Source organism: Schistocerca serialis, chromosome 4 (assembly GCF_023864345.2).
Source record: "Schistocerca serialis cubense isolate TAMUIC-IGC-003099 chromosome 4, iqSchSeri2.2, whole genome shotgun sequence".
Taxonomy (NCBI): Eukaryota; Metazoa; Arthropoda; class Insecta; order Orthoptera; family Acrididae; genus Schistocerca; species Schistocerca serialis.
The window spans coordinates 361,134,939-361,153,221 of NC_064641.1; positions in this window are offsets into that span (position 1 = coordinate 361,134,939).

Sequence of the window (18,283 nt, forward strand, 5' to 3'; positions counted from 1 at the left end):
CTGAAACCTAGGCAGATGATGATGTTTGACACAGACTGAATTGTATCTCAGCATGCCGCTGAGACACTAGAGCAGTTGTATGCTTGACAGCAGGATATTGCAGAATGCATGTCCTCTCAGCGTGTTTCTGAGGCATCCTAGGAGGTGATTTCTCAATGTCAACAGCACAAAGAATTTATGGCCTCTCAGCTTGCTCTGAGACAGCTGGAGAGTTTGTTTCTTGGCAGCAAGGAAATGAAGAAGACATGGCCTCTCAGCATGTTTATCAGACAGATGAGGAAGTGGCTTCTCGATGTCAAGAGAACACAGAATGTATGGTGACTGACCACATGCTTCTGAGACAGCTCAAGATCCATAATGTCAGTTTGTTGCAGAATCCTTGAACACATTCTCAGTTCAAATACAATAAACTTTCTTGAGACTGAGAAGCTTATATCCTTGAATCAGCATGGTTTTAGAAAGCATTGCTCATGCAAATCTCAGCTTGCTCTTTTCTCACATTACATACTCTGAAGTGTGGATGAAGGGCAACTGACAGAGGCCATATTTCTAGATTTTCAGAAGGCATTTGACATAGTGTGCCCCATTGCAGGCTGTTAATGAAGTTACGAGCATATGGAATAAGTTCACAGACATGTGAGTGGCTTGAAGACTTTTTAAGTAATAGAACCCAGTATGTTGTTCTTGATCGCAAGTGTTCATCAGAGACAAGGGTATCATCAGTGGTGTCCCAGGGAAGTGTAATATGACAGCTGTTCTTCTCTATATCCATGATGTTTTGGCAGACAATGTGGTCAGCAGTCTGTGGTTGTTTGATGATGAGTGCTGTGCTGTGCTGTGCTGTAGGGTGTCAAAGTTGAGTGACTGTAGGTGATTTAGACAAAATTTCTAGTTGGTGTCATGAATGTGGAAAAATGTAAGTTAATGTGAATAAGTAGGAAGAACAACCTGTAATTTTTGGATGTAGTATCACTAGCATCCTGCTTGAAATATGCAACGAACCAAGCTGGGATATTTTTACTTCCCCTCTTGTTTTACCATCTGCCTCCTCAAATTTGTTTAGTTACTTTTAACTATTTACCATTAGCATACACAAGTATAATCTGCATTTTCATATAAGAGAAAGGCTGGCCCTCAGTTTTAATGTATATAACACCAGATATAATTTTGAGTTTCGTTTGATAGGTAATTGATGTTCTAGTTTATTTTGACTGTGGTTTCTTTTGTTATGGGGTAAAATCAGTAATTGTTTCATAACTTAAATTCTATTGTTGACAAATAAACAAATATAAATTCTATAATAATTATAAACATTTGGAAGACAAAATACTATAAATGTTAAAGTATCTATTTGCCTCCCTTCAAAAACATATTAGCAAAGCCAGACTTTAATTAATAGCAAAGTAACTAACAATTTTGTCCAAAGTATTATTTGCATAACTATATTTGTTAATTTCATGATTTAAACAAATAATTTGGCCTAACTCTTGTAGTAGAAGAAACTGTTAAAAGGAACAAATTTTCTGATGTATTCAGTTAATTTAATGAGTTTAGTTTTGACTGTAATTTCTGTACGTTAAACTTCGAACAAGATGTAGTTTCAGCTCCTATTATTGTGATGATATATAAGGGCCTGATATTTGGTCATGAGTCAGTCTGTCCATGGTCGAGTTTCAGACAAGAAACCCATGCTGCTTAGAACAAGAACAATGCTTCAACTTAACTGTAAATGTTGCACAATTAGGCTGTGTTTTAAAACAGTGTCAGTGTCTGCTCCATATGCACCTTTCTATTCCTCAAGAACTGTGAACTTTGTGGTTAGGGTTCTACTGCTTGTAGATGTTCAACAGTAAAGTATTGTAGCAATATGTGGAGGTTTCCCTGCAAATTATTAATGAGGCTTGTTGAAAGTTAAACAGTAGTGCACTGGCCATAAACTGTGTATTATTAGGGGGTTGTGAACAGTGAAATTAAAGTCCTGTGAAATGCAACGGTGCACCTGTCAGCTACATTATTTAAAGTAGTCAGTGTCAGAATCCACAAACCCCATCTCTCAGACAGTGTATCAACGCAGTACGTCAGCACCAAGGACAACAAATGAAGAAACAAAAAAGGCGAACTGCTACAAGCAGTCAAGTTGTTTAAATATCTGGGCGTAATGTTGCAAAGTGGAATGAAAAGAAATGAGCATATGAAATCTGTGGTAGGGAGGGTAAATGGTTGACTTCAGTTTGAGGAAAATTTTAGGAAGGATTGGTTCATCTATAACAGAGACCATATATAGGATGCTGGTGTGACATATTCTTGAATACTGCTTGCATGTTTGGGATGCGTACCAGATCAGATTGATGGAAGACATTGAAGCAGTTCAGAAGTGGGCTGCTAGATTTGTTACTGGGAGGTTTGAACAACATGTAAGTGTTCCGGATATGGTTCAGGAACTCATATGGGAATCTCTGAAGAGAAGGCAACATTCTTCCTGAGAAACAGTATTAAGAAAATTTAGGGAACGGCATTTGAAGCTGACTGCCAAACGATTCCAGTGCCACCGATATACATTGCATATAAGCATCATGAAGATAAGATACAAGAATTTAGGGCTCATGGAGAGACATATAGCAACTGTTTTTCCCACCAAGCATTGTATGGTGGCTTGTGGAGTACCTATGTAGATGTAGATGTAGATGTGGCTTTCTGCCATTAGGAGAATGCGGCAAGTGTGTGCTGCTGAAACACCAGAGGAGGTGGCTTCTTTGTATCAAGAGAATGTAGAGTGCATGGCTTCTCAGCATGCCTCTGAGACAGTTGAAGAGATGGCTTCTCAACATGAGTGGAACTTTTAGTTTCTCAGTGTACATAGGGGACAAGGCAGTCAGTCCCAAATTAGAGGAACCAGTAGAAACTTTACAGGAGTAATTTACTGTCAAGGCTGATGAGCCATGACACTTCCTAAACCTTATCAAAAAACATACTTCATGTTTTCACCTTTGGGGCAAATAGAATTTTTGTCATGCCTAGGTTTCCACTTACTTTTATGGCGCAGGGCAAGTGCATTGTAAAATAGGGTCACTTTTACCATCATCTTTCTTTGCCCTCAGAGATAATAATGGAACACATTATTCCACAGAATCTCATTATACTACAACTCTCACTCTCCATCTTCACATATGTGCCTACCAAAAACTGGGACAGAGGTATGTTACCCACATCAGCAGGCTGAAGTCATGTTCATGGACCATCACATGAAATGTGTAGAAATCCATGCAGGGCACTTTTTTGTTCAGGTTTGGTCACCCACTTGCTGAATTCATTTGAGGGATACTGAAATGATATCCCTCTTGCCCTTTTCAGAGTATAGTGTGGTAGTGGAGGGCATTGAAGTGATGTGTGTTAGCAATCATGCCAAGCGAGTCATCATACTTGTGCAGGATGATGTCCCTCCGGGGCCGGCCACTGTGGCCAAGCAGTTCGATGCACTTCAGTCCAGAACTGCACTGTTGCTATGTTCGCAGGTTCGAATCCTCTCTCGGGCATGGTTGTGTGTGATGTCCTTATGTTAGTTAGGTTTAAGTAGTTCTAAGTCTAGGGGAGTGATGACCTCAGATGTTAAGTCCCATAGTGCTTAGAGCCCCTGTCCCTCAGGGTAGTTGGATAAACACCCACAACCAAAGCCACAACCTCAGTAGCAGCTGGAATGTTGTAGCAGCACACATGCTGTCCTCAACTCATGCAACAACACACTGTGATCATGCATAACTTTTTGCATTTTCAGTACAGTCACCCATTCAACTTCTGAATAATTTAACATCATCTATCAGTCTCTGTTTGTCATCAACCATAAAGTAAACATGCAAATTATTGTGCTTGATGATTGAAAGATGTTTGTAAAAGTGAACCTATTTTACAACGCACTTGCTCCTGCATCATAAAAGTCAGTGAAAAGAATAGATGTTTGTATGTGCTAAAAATGTATTTTAAGTTTTTAGCAAGTCTGAGGCAGTTGACTGTGCACACCCTGTGTGGTGTATGTGCAGATCCACAAAAAGAGGAGTGAACTCCAGACATAAACAAGGCATGGCCATGTTTGCAGGTCTCAACCTGCTGTGGAGGCCCGCTGGCGTCTTGGAACTTAAGGAGAAAAGGGGCACTGGTGAAAATCCCCACATCTAGAAACTGAGGAAGAAATAGTCTGTAATCAGTTGATTATTCTGTCATAAAGTTTGAATGAGAGCTTCTGTTACAAGAGTAACTGTATGACAGTCATAACATAACTATCTGTTTATCCACAACTGTATGTGTTCGTGAAATAAGAAGAATATAGAAGAGTTTGTCAGGAGTGATTATGTTATTCTCTAGTGAGTTGGGGTAGCTGTGCACTCTCTTACAGCCCTCGACTCTTTGCAAATGGAAACACAGCCACATGGCCAGAAATTAGTGGAAGTGCATAACAGGTCCATTGCATCAAGAAACTATAATATGGTGACTGTCAGTATTGAATAAGGTAACATTTGCAATGGATAGCATCAGGACAAGAGATCATATATAAAGTTGTTTGAAGAGTTCTACCACAGGAACTCAAACTTATTTTATTTCAGCATCTGAGGCTTATAGTGCTAAACCAAATGGTGCCAGTGTGAAGACAAACATTTAGGGCAGAAGGCAGTACTCCCATCTATGTCTGTGAACAGTCCACAGTAACACCATGAATACTTCCAGGATGTATTCTCCTGCATCTGGAAACATGGGCAGCTAGACTCTTAATATTACCTTCATAGCAATGAAACCTGGACCAAAATCAAGAAAGAACTGATGGACAGGCAGAAGCTGATGGACTTCCACAGTTTTACAGCATGGTCTTTTAAGGTTAAGTACAAAATCCGATGGACTTCCTCAGCAAAGGGCAAGTTTTCAGTGAGACTCAATGCTTCATGTACTCAACTGAGTGGCAAAAGTGCAGCTTGTCCCATGTTCACTTGCTTCTGTGCCTAAAAAAGAAACTGCAGCTAAATAAAATCGCGGACAATCATCTACATGGCATGATCACTAAGAGCTTAATTCATGGTCCTTGTGGAGTGCTGAGCACTATGTCCCTGTGCACGAATGATGGGAAAAGCACCAAAAAATATCCTTGGGCAGTGTTAAAAGAGACACAAATGAATGATAATGGGTATCAATTGTACGGATGCAAAGCACCTGAGGAAAAGGGAATACGGTCACAATTAAAGTGACAGACACAGCACACGACATCATAGTGGACAACGGCTGTGTAGTCCCATACTCACTGTACCTTTATAAAACATTTACTGCCCACATTAATACAGAGTTTTGTAACTCAGTCCAGACAGTTAAATACATTTCTAAATACATAAAAAAACTGGCCTGGTGTGAGTGGGACTTGTGCACTGAGGATTCGATTGAAACTTAATTATGTATATAGACTTTATCCATTTTAGGAATTGAAGGTCTTGATGATTTTTGCCTGTTACTGACATTGATTCTGATAATCTGTCCGTCTCAGGTGTTCCAAGACTTTTTTAAATATCAAATTTGAAGTGGCTTAATAATTTTTTTCATGTGATATTATTACAAATTAACAATTTCCAGATTTTTTTCTTGTTCTTGTACTGCAAAACCATTCTTCTTGCTGAATTTAATAATTCTGTGTCAAGGGAAAGTTAATGAATAAGTTTGCAAGAAGCAAAACATGATTGACTGATTGATTTTTATTGTTGTAGAGACCTCAGACATCATCTGAGGCATTACAAAAGTCAATATTACACAGTATAAATGTTACACAAATAATTACAAAAACAAGAAAAATATTACACAATATAAATATTACACAAATAATTATGGTACCTTCACACAATTACAAAACAGAGAAACTGATGGTACAAATTGATATTGCATTTAAATTTAGCCAATTACAGACTTACTCATATATAGAAGCATATAAAAACTGATCACAAAGTATAGTCATATTATATTCTTTGCCTCCCTTAAAAATTCGTCAGTTTCATAAATGCAGAGCTCAAGAAGAAATTCTTTTACTTTTTTTTTTGAATTGTTGAATTGGAAGTTCCCTGATATGTCTGGGTAAGGTATTAAAAGTTTTTATGGACTTGTATAAGAAGCACTTTTGTGTTTTTTTATAGTTACATCGGAAAGAAACTAGGTCCTGCTTTTTTCTTGTGTTATAATTATGTCGCATGTCATACTGTTGATAACTCGGATAGTTTTCCTTAATATGCATTACACACTGTAGTATAAATATTGACGGCAGAGTCATAATCTGTAATTTTTTAAAGCTTGGCCTACAGTGAGCTCTGGGTGCCAAGTCTTATTGCCTTCTTTTGTGGTTTGAAGACATTAGCTGCCTTGCTTTGATGTCGCCACATTATTGTACCATAGGAAATGTGACTGTGTATTAAAGCAAAATAAACCACTTGAAGTACTGGCACGTTTAGACAAAGACGCAGCTTCCTTAGAGCAAATATTCCTTTGCTAATGCTGCTTCCCATCTTTTCTATATGGCTACCCTAGGATAATTTTGAATCAATTGAGATTCCAAGGAAATTAACACTATTTGAGCTCTGCTCAAGTTCAGTGATATAATTTCATGATACATACAGGTCTTGTATTTTTTTCGGTTGACACAAAGGGAATTAGCTTTACACCTATTTTCAACTTTGACAGTGCACTGGTCTGCTTCATATTTCACCTTCTGTGCTGTTTCTGCAGTTATACAGACTGCAAGATCATCTGCAAATAAGTAAGTCCTAGTTGACGGCCCAACTATGTTACATGGTAAGTCATTTATATAAATAATAAATAGCATTGGGCCAAGTACAGAACCTTGTGGGACACCCATGCCCACAGGTAAGTAATCTGATTCTGCACCATTAAAAACCACCTTCTGCACTCTATTACTTAGATAAGATTTTTATCAATTCCAGAGCACTTCCTGTAAAGCCATAGAATTGCAGTTTGTTCAATAAGATTTCATAGACACAGTGTCAAAAGCTTTTGATAAATCAAAGAGTTTATTCTGAACCACTAGCTTGCTTTCTAGTTGCTCCACACACTGTGTTAAAAGTGATAAGGCAGATTTAACAGTTCCTAATCCTGATCTGAAGCCAAATTGACTATCAGTGATGATTTTGTTTTCTCCCAAGTATTTTACTATTTAATTATTTAATATAGCTTCTATCACTTTAGACAAGATTGGCACAATTGAAACAGGCCTAAAATTATCACAACTTGAGAGACTGCCTTTTTTGTGTATTGGAGTGACTTTAACAAACTTTAGTGCCTTTGGGAACTGAGCCTCCAAAATAAATGTATTTACTACATGTGTTATCAATTCTGGCAGTTGAACTGAATCACACTTTAACATGGCTGAACTTAAACCATAAATGTCATTACTAAAACTGTTCTTCATTTTCCTCAGTATATTAGTAACATCCTGTTTGACCAATTTAAAGCTAAATGTACTTTCAGGCTTTGTGGTGTTTCTCAGGTAGTATTTATGGTCAGTGGCTATATTGGAAGTGCCAATCACCTTTATTATTTCTTGCACCTTCTCAGTGAAGAATGTATTTAACTGTGCAGCATTCAGATTACTGCTTTCAGCCTGTGAAGTCATTTTCCTGTTGCACTGACTACATTAGATTAGATTAGATTAATACTAGTTCCATGGATCATGAATACAATATTTCGTAATGATGTGGAACAAGTCAAATTTTCCAATACATGACATAATTAAGTTAATTTAACAACATAATTAAGTTAATATAACAACTTTTTTATTTTTTTTGTTTTCTTTAATTTTTTTTATAATTTTTTATTTGGTTTTTTTCTTTTTTTCTTAATTTATATCTAAAAATTCCTCTATGCAGTAGAAAGAGTTGTCATTCAGAAATTCTTTTAATTTCTTCTTAAATACTTGTTGGTTATCTGTCAGATTTTTGATACTATTTGATAAGTGACTAAAGACTTTAGTGGCAGTATAATTTACCCCTTTCTGTGCCAAAGTTAGATTTAATCTTGAATAGTGAGGATCATCCTTTCTCCTAGTATTGTAGTTATGCACACTGCTATTACTTTTGAATTGAGCTTGGTTGTTAATAACAAATTTCATAAGAGAGTATTTATACTAAGAAGCTACTGTGAATATCCCTAGATCCTTAAATAAATGTCTGCAGGATGATCTTGGGTGGACTCCAGCTATTATTCTGACTACACGCTTTTGTGCAATAAATACTTTATTCCTCAGTGATGAATTACCCCAAAATATGATGCCATATGAAAGCAATGAGTGAAAATAGGCATAGTAAGCTAATTTGCTAAGATGTTTATCACCAATATATGCAATGACTCTTATTGCATAAGTAGCTGAACTCTAACGTTTCAGCAGATCATCAATGTGTTTCTTCCAATTTAATCTCTCATCAATGGACACACCTAAAAATTTGGAATATTCTACTTTAGCTATATGCTTCTGATTAAGGTCTATATTTATTAATGGCGTTATACCATTTACTGTACGCAACTGTATGTACTGTGTCTTATCAAAATTCAGTGAGAGTCCGTTTACAAGGAACCACATAGTAATTTTCTGAAAGACATTATTGACAATTTCATCAGTTAACTCTTGTTTGTCAGGTGTGATTACTATACTTGTATCATCACCAAAGAGAACTAACTTTGCCTCTTCATGAATATAGAATGGCAAGTCATTAATATATATTAAGAACAACAAAGGGCCCAAGACTGACCATTGTGGAACCCCATTCTTGATAGTTCCCCAGTTTGAGGAATGTGCTGATCTTTGGATACTATGAGAACTGCTTATTTCAACTTTTTGCACTCTTCCAGTTAGGTACGAATTAAATCATTTGTGCACTGTCCCACTCATGCCACAATACTTGAGCTTGTCTAGCAGAATTTCATGATTTACACAATCAAAAGCCTTTGAGAGATCACACAAAATCCCAATGGGTGGTGTTCGGTTATTCAGATCATTCAAAATTTGATTGGTGAAAGCATATATGCCATTTTCTGTTGAAAAACCTTTCTGGAAACCAAACTGACATTTTGTTAGTACTTCATTTTAACAGATATGTGAAGCTACTCTTGAATACATTACTTTCTCAAAAATTTTGGATAAAACTGTTAGAAGGGAGATTGGACGGTAATTGTTGACATCAGATCTATCCCCTTTTTTATGCAAAGGTATAACAATAGCATATTTCAGTCTATCAGGGAAAATGCCGTGTTCCAGAGAGCTATTACACAGGTGGCTGAGAATCTTACTTATCTGTTGAGAACAAGCTTTTAGTATTTTGCTGGAAATGCCATCAATTCCATGTGAGTTTTTGCTTTTAAGCAAGTTTATTATTTTCCTAATTTCAGAGGGAGAAGTGGGTGAGATTTTAATTCTACCAAATTGCATAGGTATGGCCTCTTCCATTAACTGCCTAGCGTCTTCCTAAACTGAAGATTTGTTTCAATCCTGACCTCTCGTGGAACTTGACATCTTTCTGTCTTACGTATCGTAAAAAAGGTGCTGCTCCAACACCTGTAACCACTGGTATTTTACCATTCATGGCAGTGCCTCCCCCCCTTAAATTTCCTGCTATAACCCCAGCCAGTTTACCCTTCCCTTTTCTGTTGAGATGTAGGCCATGCCTGGTATAGTCCCACCTACTGAGTGAATCAACAGGAACCACACCAATATGAGCCCCAGCACCCGACCCAAGCAGCTGTTCCAACTCCAAATTAACTCTCCCAACAGAAGAGTTCAAATGAAGCCGGTCATGGCGTCTCAGGACAGATACAAATTCAACATTGGTGTGTATCAATGCTGACGCAATCTTTACCAGGTCACTCTCTATACTGTACTCAGGATCTCTGTCGATACTGTTCCCTGACCCTCCCACAATAACCACGGTGTCTTCCCTGGTAAATCCTTTACAGAGTGAACCTAAATCCTCTGTCACCTGATCCAGAGTAGCACTTGGTTTGAAAAAATTTGTGACCTGGTATTCTGGTCCTAATTCCTCCTGCAGAAGTTGGCCTACACCTCTGGCATGAGAACTGCCTAACAACAAAACTTTCTTTCTTTTTAATGACTTTCCTACATTCTTTTTCAATCTCCTATTGAAAGTTTGTTGTGTCCTGTCTACACCCACCTCTGCTTGAGGCTCATCAGTTTCTAACTGAAGCAACAGGTCAAACTTATTTTTGACATTCACCACAAAACTGTCAGACTTAGTTCTAGACCTGTTCCTTCTGTTACCAGTTGCCACTTCCCACCTCTCTTTGCCCTTCTCACTCCTTAACCTGTCCAGATCTTCCCTAGCCTAATCTAGCTGAGCCTGAAGGGCAGCAATTTTCCCCTCCTGTTCCACTATCTTCCTATCTCTGCTGCAAATCCTACATAACCACTGATGAGCCTGATCCACTTTCCCAACATCCACGCCACTGCAGTCCCCCCAATGAAAAAAACTACTGCATCCATCACACCAAACCCCAGAACTAACAATTCTATGGCAAGTCAGGCACTTCTCACTCATGGCAAAAATAATACTTTAGCTATAATAAATCAATTAAATTCTGAAAATCAAAAAAGACGTTACAAGAATTAAGCCTATTCACAAACATATAAGCAAGTTTCTGATTTAAAATTTTTCTGTTTTTCTGAGATCTGTATTAAAACAATGAAGGTATATGATATTTATTATATATTTCACTTGATGGAATGAAAAAAAAGGACAATTAAACAAGATACTTTAAGTTTGATTCTCCAAAAACATTACGAGAATTAGGCCTATAAACAAATGTATATAAGCAAGTTTCTGATATAAAGTTACGCTGTTTTTCTGAAATCTGTATTAAAACAGTGAAGTTATATGCTATTTACGATAGTTTACTTATTTGTTATCGAGAAACTAGTCAAATTACCATGAAACAAGAAACAAACAGGTTTACAAAATTTAAGCCTAAACGTGACTTCGCGTAGTTACGATCTTTTCGTGTTTTCTGAAAAAATACACAAAGATAAATGAAACCTTTAACAGCAAGACTAAACGATACACTAATGCACATATTTAATTTGTTGTCGATGTTAAACTAATTTATATTCCTGTCTAAATCACTTAACCTTCTGGGTATAGTTTCTGGCGTCACTTACTCGGAGGCCATCTTGGAACAGGAGTCGAATGATATTCCACCTGCACGTGTCTTGTGGCATGAAAGGTTGTATCTTTGACTGCATTGATTTAGGAGCTTAACTTGATAAATCTATGTGTTCCTGAGAGGAAGTGTTCTTGACATGTGGATGGGCAGACAGTCTGATAACACAATGACAAAAATTTTGTTAGTTTGATGTAATTACAAATTAATAATTTCCAAATTTTTTTACTTTGGTTGTACTGTGAAACCTTGCTTCTTGGCAAATTTTTTGGTTCTGGGTCAATGGGAAGTATCCTGTACGTTCCGTTAGGTGAGTTCGTGAGTATCAAGATATGTGACCTAACTGGGAATACCTTTGATTGTATTGACTTAGGGCTTCACGTCTTTACTCCACCAAGAGATTGTAGACCTTAATATGCAATGTAAATTTCAACTTGATACATGTACTCATTCCTGAGAAAAGGGGTTTTGAATAATCAGCCAGCCAGACAGACAGACAACAAAGTGATCCTATAAGGGCTCCATTTTTATTGATTGAACCCTAATAAAAGGCAGTGATCAGGTGATATTTATTGTTCAGCAGCACGGCTATTGCTAATATTGCCCCAAGAGATTGCAAATGTTAACTGGGATGATATGTGAGCAGCAATGAAATGGCATGGTAGATAATGGGCTTGCCACCTCACAAGAGGCACCAGACAGTGACACATCTTGCATTGGACCATTTCAATGTCGAGTGTGTTTACTTCATGAATGCCAACTTGAGGGACTGAACACTGACACTGTCCATGACCAACCAATCACATTTCACTGTGTGTGCCGGATGGATGAATTTGCCTGAACTTTGCTTTGCCTGTAAGTACCAAAATATTACATGTCATGGAAAGAATGGAAGCATCATGTGCAGGGTAGCCTCATCAAAGGCTGGGATGAAGTGAAGGCATCAGATGCCTGGGCCAGAATTTACTCTATGCACACTACATACCTTGAGTCCTACTTTGTATGGTTGCTGCTGACCCATGTCTGTTCCAATCTGTTTCACTGTCTCATAACAGTGGATAGACAGGAAAAATCCACATTCCAGATGCATTTAGGCAATGTGACTTTTGGAAGATAAAAAATGTAAACATTGTGTTACTAGGGCCTCCCATCAGGTAGACCGTTTACCAGGTGCAAGTCTTTTGAGTTGACACCACTTCGGCGACATGTGTGGCAATGGGGATGAAATGATGATGATTAGGACAACACAACACCCAGTCCCTGAGCAAAGAAAATCTCTGACCCAGCCGGGAATCGAACCTGGACCCTTAGGATTGACATTATGTCATGCTGACCCCTCAGTTACCAGGGGTGGACTTTTGGAAGGTGATGGCCACTGAGACATTATGATTGAGGGTGACATATTGTGCTGGCCAGCAGTGAAGTTGAAAGAGAGAGCTCTTTGCTATCATGTTGACCACCTACAGGCTCTTGAACCCCCTGCAACATTAGTACAAATATAAAACCTAGTTACTGGAATAGGTCACCCACAGGTATGAAGGAACAGTGTAGGCCACTGACATCATATATTTGAATGAAGTGCTGGAATTTATTGAGGACAAAGTTTCGTTGATGGTGGGTAAATGGTTGTCTTATTTTGGCATGCTCACCCCATAATGAGCGGGAGAGTGCTCCTCTGATTTGCTCAGGGAGCTGAGTTATGACACTGCAGCCTTGGGGGCTCAAGTAGCACAAACTGAGCCCCAGATATTACCAGAAGGATGGCAAATTTTTAACAAAATTTTGATTCATGTGGAGATCAGATATTTCTTGGGCATGTCAGAAGGCAATTCATGTTGAATTTGCTGCTGGAGCAGTTGTGCAAGGACAGGAATGTCACACTAGCAGTTATGTCCTCTACCCACTTGGGGATGAAACTTCTGTTGAATAGTGCAAGTGAGGAAACGTCCACTTGAAATATACACAAGAACAATGGTCCCTGCGCTCTATGCAGCAGTGTATATAGGTCATATAGGATAAATACTCAATGTCACACAAGCATGTGACAAAGATATTTTATCACAGCTTGCATGATATCCGCAGTAGCCAAATGTTGGTGGGTGCAATGCTCACCCTGCTAGCAGGTGACTTTTTGCATATACAGCCAATGACTGAGAGAGGCAAGTGGGCGATTTCATCTCAAATCATGCAGATCAAGAGTGAATGTGTCACATCACTATTTCATAGTTTGCTAAAAAAAACATGTTGAAGTTTCACATAATATCTCTCCAAAACTACAATATTTTGATTTTCTGATATTTTGTTAAAATGCTATAGGACTCTCTGAAGGGGAGAGTTTGTGAAAATGTTGTAATGAAAGGGAAAATTGAAAAATAGCAATAAAGAAACCAAAAGTGATAGAGATCTGAATTTATTTTCAATAAATACTTTGTTCCTAATCCTATGAGACATGATTAATACATACACACTTATGAGCTGCTTCTTCTTCTTCTTCTTCTTCTTTTTTTTTTTTTTTTTCCCTGATGAAATGGAAGGTCTGCTAGCTGTCAGCTATGACATTAATGTGCATGAAATTCTTAAACTGTCAAAATATATGTACATTTAGATGGAAGGATCAGAATTTTTTCTCCAAAATCCCCATCCTAAATGTTCTAAACATTTTGTGGTACCATATTTGGTCTTCGTAGTTAGGTAATTTACAAATAGAATGGGCAGTACTTGTCTGTATAAAATGTGAGAAATTTTTGAGGTAGACCTGACTTTAATCTCAAGGTCAAAGAATCATGGACACTTAAATATTTAAACTGGTCATCGAATTTAAGTGAATGTCATGCAAAACTGGTATTTCTGAATCAAAATAATTACTTTACAAAATTATAAGTGAGTAGGAAAACAATTCATAATTTTGTTTGAAAGAATTTTATAACAAAAGGGAGATATAGAATATTTACATCCATTTTTCTTTTTATGATATTATTCACAAATCATTATAGTCTTCTGTCATAATTTTACTTCTTCATGACTTTCCATGAATTAAAATCGCCTACAATGTAACAACTGCACTGTTGAAAAAAGTTCATTGGTTTTTTTCATCTGCCTCTTATTAAACTTGTTTAGCCATGCTCAATTTGCACATGGGCAATGATGATCCAAATGGGAATTGCACACTGATACTTTGATGATGGCCATTCAAAATAATCAACAGGACCATGATGTGTCATAAACAAGAAGGTTATATCTTGCAGCTCATGAGAGACATTCATTATCTGTCCCACCCACCACTGATTGTCATACACACAAGAAATGAAGCAGCTCACTACAAGGTCTTCTAATATATCCTGTGGTCTCTGTATTTCACACATGGTAACAGGACACATTTTGTGGAGAACCGTTCTTGCAATGTATGTGTCACTCTGGGATGCAACCCAGTACAGACTTGACTGAATTCCTACCACAGGGTTCATAGTAAGTCACTCTTTTCTCCCTTTTAATAGAATTCCCTTAATCTACTTTAATTTAGAATTAAGAGTTCCATGTTTGTTACTAATGTTGATATGGTGTGCACAGATCCAGCAGCATCTCTTATAGCATCTACAGTTTGATGCTGGAGATTAATTTTATTGCAAGATGTTTATGGAGACCTCCTACCCCATCACATGCACTATTTCCATGACCTGTTGCTGAAAATATTCATTTGTCTTAATTCCTGTACTAAAGTGTTGGTCAAGCTCATAGAGCTGAAAGTGGTTTTTAAAATGAGATGCTGCACAATCAGTCACATACACATGTTTAGGAAGTGCTTGGGCTACAGATGCTATGTCATCAATTATCATGCTCATAGCGTAGCATGCATGTGCAATGTCATGAATGAAGTCATCACTGACAATAGCAAAACAATGCAATGTTCCAAGGAAGTAAGCAACAAATGTGAATATTGATTCCTGCAACGTATGCCAGTGGTAACTTTGAATTTCATTCTACAAAGCAACAGACCAGTTCTCAGCAAAGTCGAAATGAAGAACTAAAGTGTCAGTATTCTGGGATGTGGCTGATTTTGCTTCTGCTATGGCCTGTCTCTTAATCCTCCAGATATGATGGTGAGCTATTCCTTTTATGACCCAATGCCTAACCTCTGTAAGAAACTTCTCCGGCACTACTGTCTTGTTCACCAACTCTCCTAACTTCCACAATGCATAGATTATGCCATTTCCAGTGTCCTGAAGGTGTAATGCTTTAACGATCATCACTTCAGCAGCAGGACATGTTGCACACTCCTGCATCCAACATTTATCTTGGGACTCTTGATATATACACAAAAGCATCAGGTCCATCGCTGTGTATTTTATTCCTGTGACACTTCATATGGCAAAACAAACAAGTTTCAAATTAGTGCAGTAAATACATGTGCATACTTTCTTCACTGGCTGTCATTTTACCTATTTTGGTTGTTAGGAGCAGAATTTTGTGAGACCAGTGTTTAAATTTGGGCTCTCCTTTATCGTTAGGAGATATGCTTTTCTTATTGATCTTTTCATACATCTTGTTACCTTTTCAACTTTTTAACTATTTTTGCTAACTGAGATAACTTCAGCCGGGTTAGGACTTTGCCTGTTGCAGTCTTTGTCATCACTTAGGTAAAATTCCAGAGCAACAGTATGCGTGCCATCTTGCAATAGATGCCCACAGTAAAAATCTGGGCATGTCCAAATACCTTTCTCATTCTTTATTTTACAAACTTTTGAAATAAAATAATGTGAGGAAGTGGGTATGTATTTTTATATCTGCTGCTTGGAGTAGCAACCTGGTATCAGTGTCAGTAACTGTACATTCTTAGTATAGGTTGCTGCTGAGATAGCAGTATTTAGATTTTAAAACCACACACCACATTTCATTCACATATCACTGTCTTCAGGTTCTGCACCAAGTTCATCTACATTATACACTTCACAAAGTTTTGAAGCTGTTGCTTGTGTAAAACCTGTTTCAATTTCTTCCACTTTTCTTTTTACATACTGTTTTCTTCTTGTGCTTTTGACTTTTCCTGGATGTTTCAGTGGGATGTTGAAGGGGGCTACAGCAGAAATGCTAATATTCAATCCATCAACAACTTCCCACACAGGAATATAAACATCTGCACTGTCTTCTTCAGTTTCACATCTGGGTGACGATGATCATTCAGGTGGGTTGTCACTAAACTTTTCCTTGTAGTGAGTGTAGCAATTTCTGCACAACGGATTTGGTACTAATACCATTACTTGAGGACCAAGATATTTCTACAATACCTTTCACAGATTTCTAACAACTGTGAAGTGTTTTTCACTTTTTTTAAACACCACCTTCTTCTGCCTTTTGTCATAGTCCACACACCTTACTCTTTCAATACTGTATTTCCTCACTGGCATTATATCAAATAAAAAGTTCAAACCAAACACAAAACTCGATGCAGAATGGTTTATGTGCAAGTTCCCATTCATTTATTCTAAACAGAAGAGCCCTGGAAGCAGTGGTGCCAACATGCATATTTTCATTAGAAATTCAGTGATGCAAAATATGCAAAATGTTGAACATTTTTTAACACTTTACATTGAAAAATATTGCCCATTGTGTTTGCACTGACTACTAACATATTAACCAAATAGTATTTTGTGTATTTCTCAAAAGTGGAGGTTTTTAAGTAAAAAATCCATAAAAGCTAAAAAAAATGCAATATTTTACACTTGTAGTAATAAATATTAACATAATACAGATAGCTGTAGCAGAGAATATACTGTTTATGATTACATAAATAGTATCTGGCATTATGACAGAAAAGATAGCTTTCTGTTACTTTCCAAATTAGAAAAAAAAGTTGAGTGGATAAATTAACTCCAAATTTCATGGTTTCTTTTTAAGTTTGTAATTTAAAGGAAGCCTATAAGCGTACAGGTCTCAACTACATTCCGTCACACTAAGAGGGAGCTTTCACACATAACATCTGCTGGGTCTCCAGTACTTTTGGTATATTAGTTACATTATTTTTTGTTCTCTGCTGTTTTAAGAATTATTCACAAAGTATACATTTTCCAAAGGATCATATCATTCACAAAAATTAAGATAAAATGAAAACACTTTATATTTCTTAACAGTTATGATATAGAGGTCCACTATTTTTTCCAGAGACATTAATGACCACAAGTTGACATGACCTGTATGATTTGAGAGGAAATCATCCAACTATAAATGTATCAGCATAAAATCCTCCTTAGTTAAAGGGAGTGACCTACATTTTTTTCCAGTTGTGTAGAATGCTCCATTAGTTCATACAGTAGTAAGAAACTACTGCTAGATGCGAGCAAATTATTTCACATACTCTGTATCCATTCAGGCCCAGTCACCTTTCTTCCACTGGATAATTTTTGGTTGGTTATCTATTGCTTGATGACATATCACAATGTCTGTTACAGTATCATTCATATAGTGACTGAGAGCAGGAACAGCATTATGATTTTCATAAGGGAAAAAATTTTGAAAAACAGAATTCAGAATTTTGGCCTTCCTTTTGTCATCTACACTCCTGGAAATTGAAATAAGAACACCGTGAATTCATTGTCCCAGGAAGGGGAAACTTTATTGACACATTCCTGGGGTCAGATACATCACATGATCACACTGACAGAACCACAGGCACATAGACACAGGCAACAGAGCATGCACAATGTCGGCACTAGTACAGTGTATATCCACTTTTTGCAGCAATGCAGGCTGCTATTCTCCCATGGAGACGATCGTAGAGATGCTGGATGTAGTCCTGTGGAACGGCTTGCCATGCCATTTCCACCTGGCACCTAAGTTGGACCAGCGTTCGTGCTGGACGTGCAGACCGCGTAAGATGACGCTTCATCCAGTCCCAAACATGCTCAATGGGGGACAAATCCGGAGATCTTGCTGGCCAGGGTAGTTGACTTACACCTTTTAGAGCACGTTGGGTGGCACGGGATACATGCGGACGTGCATTGTCCTGTTGGAACAGCAAGTTCCCTTGCCAGTCTAGGAATGGTAGAACGATGGGTTCGATGACGGTTTGGATGTACCGTGCACTATTCAGTGT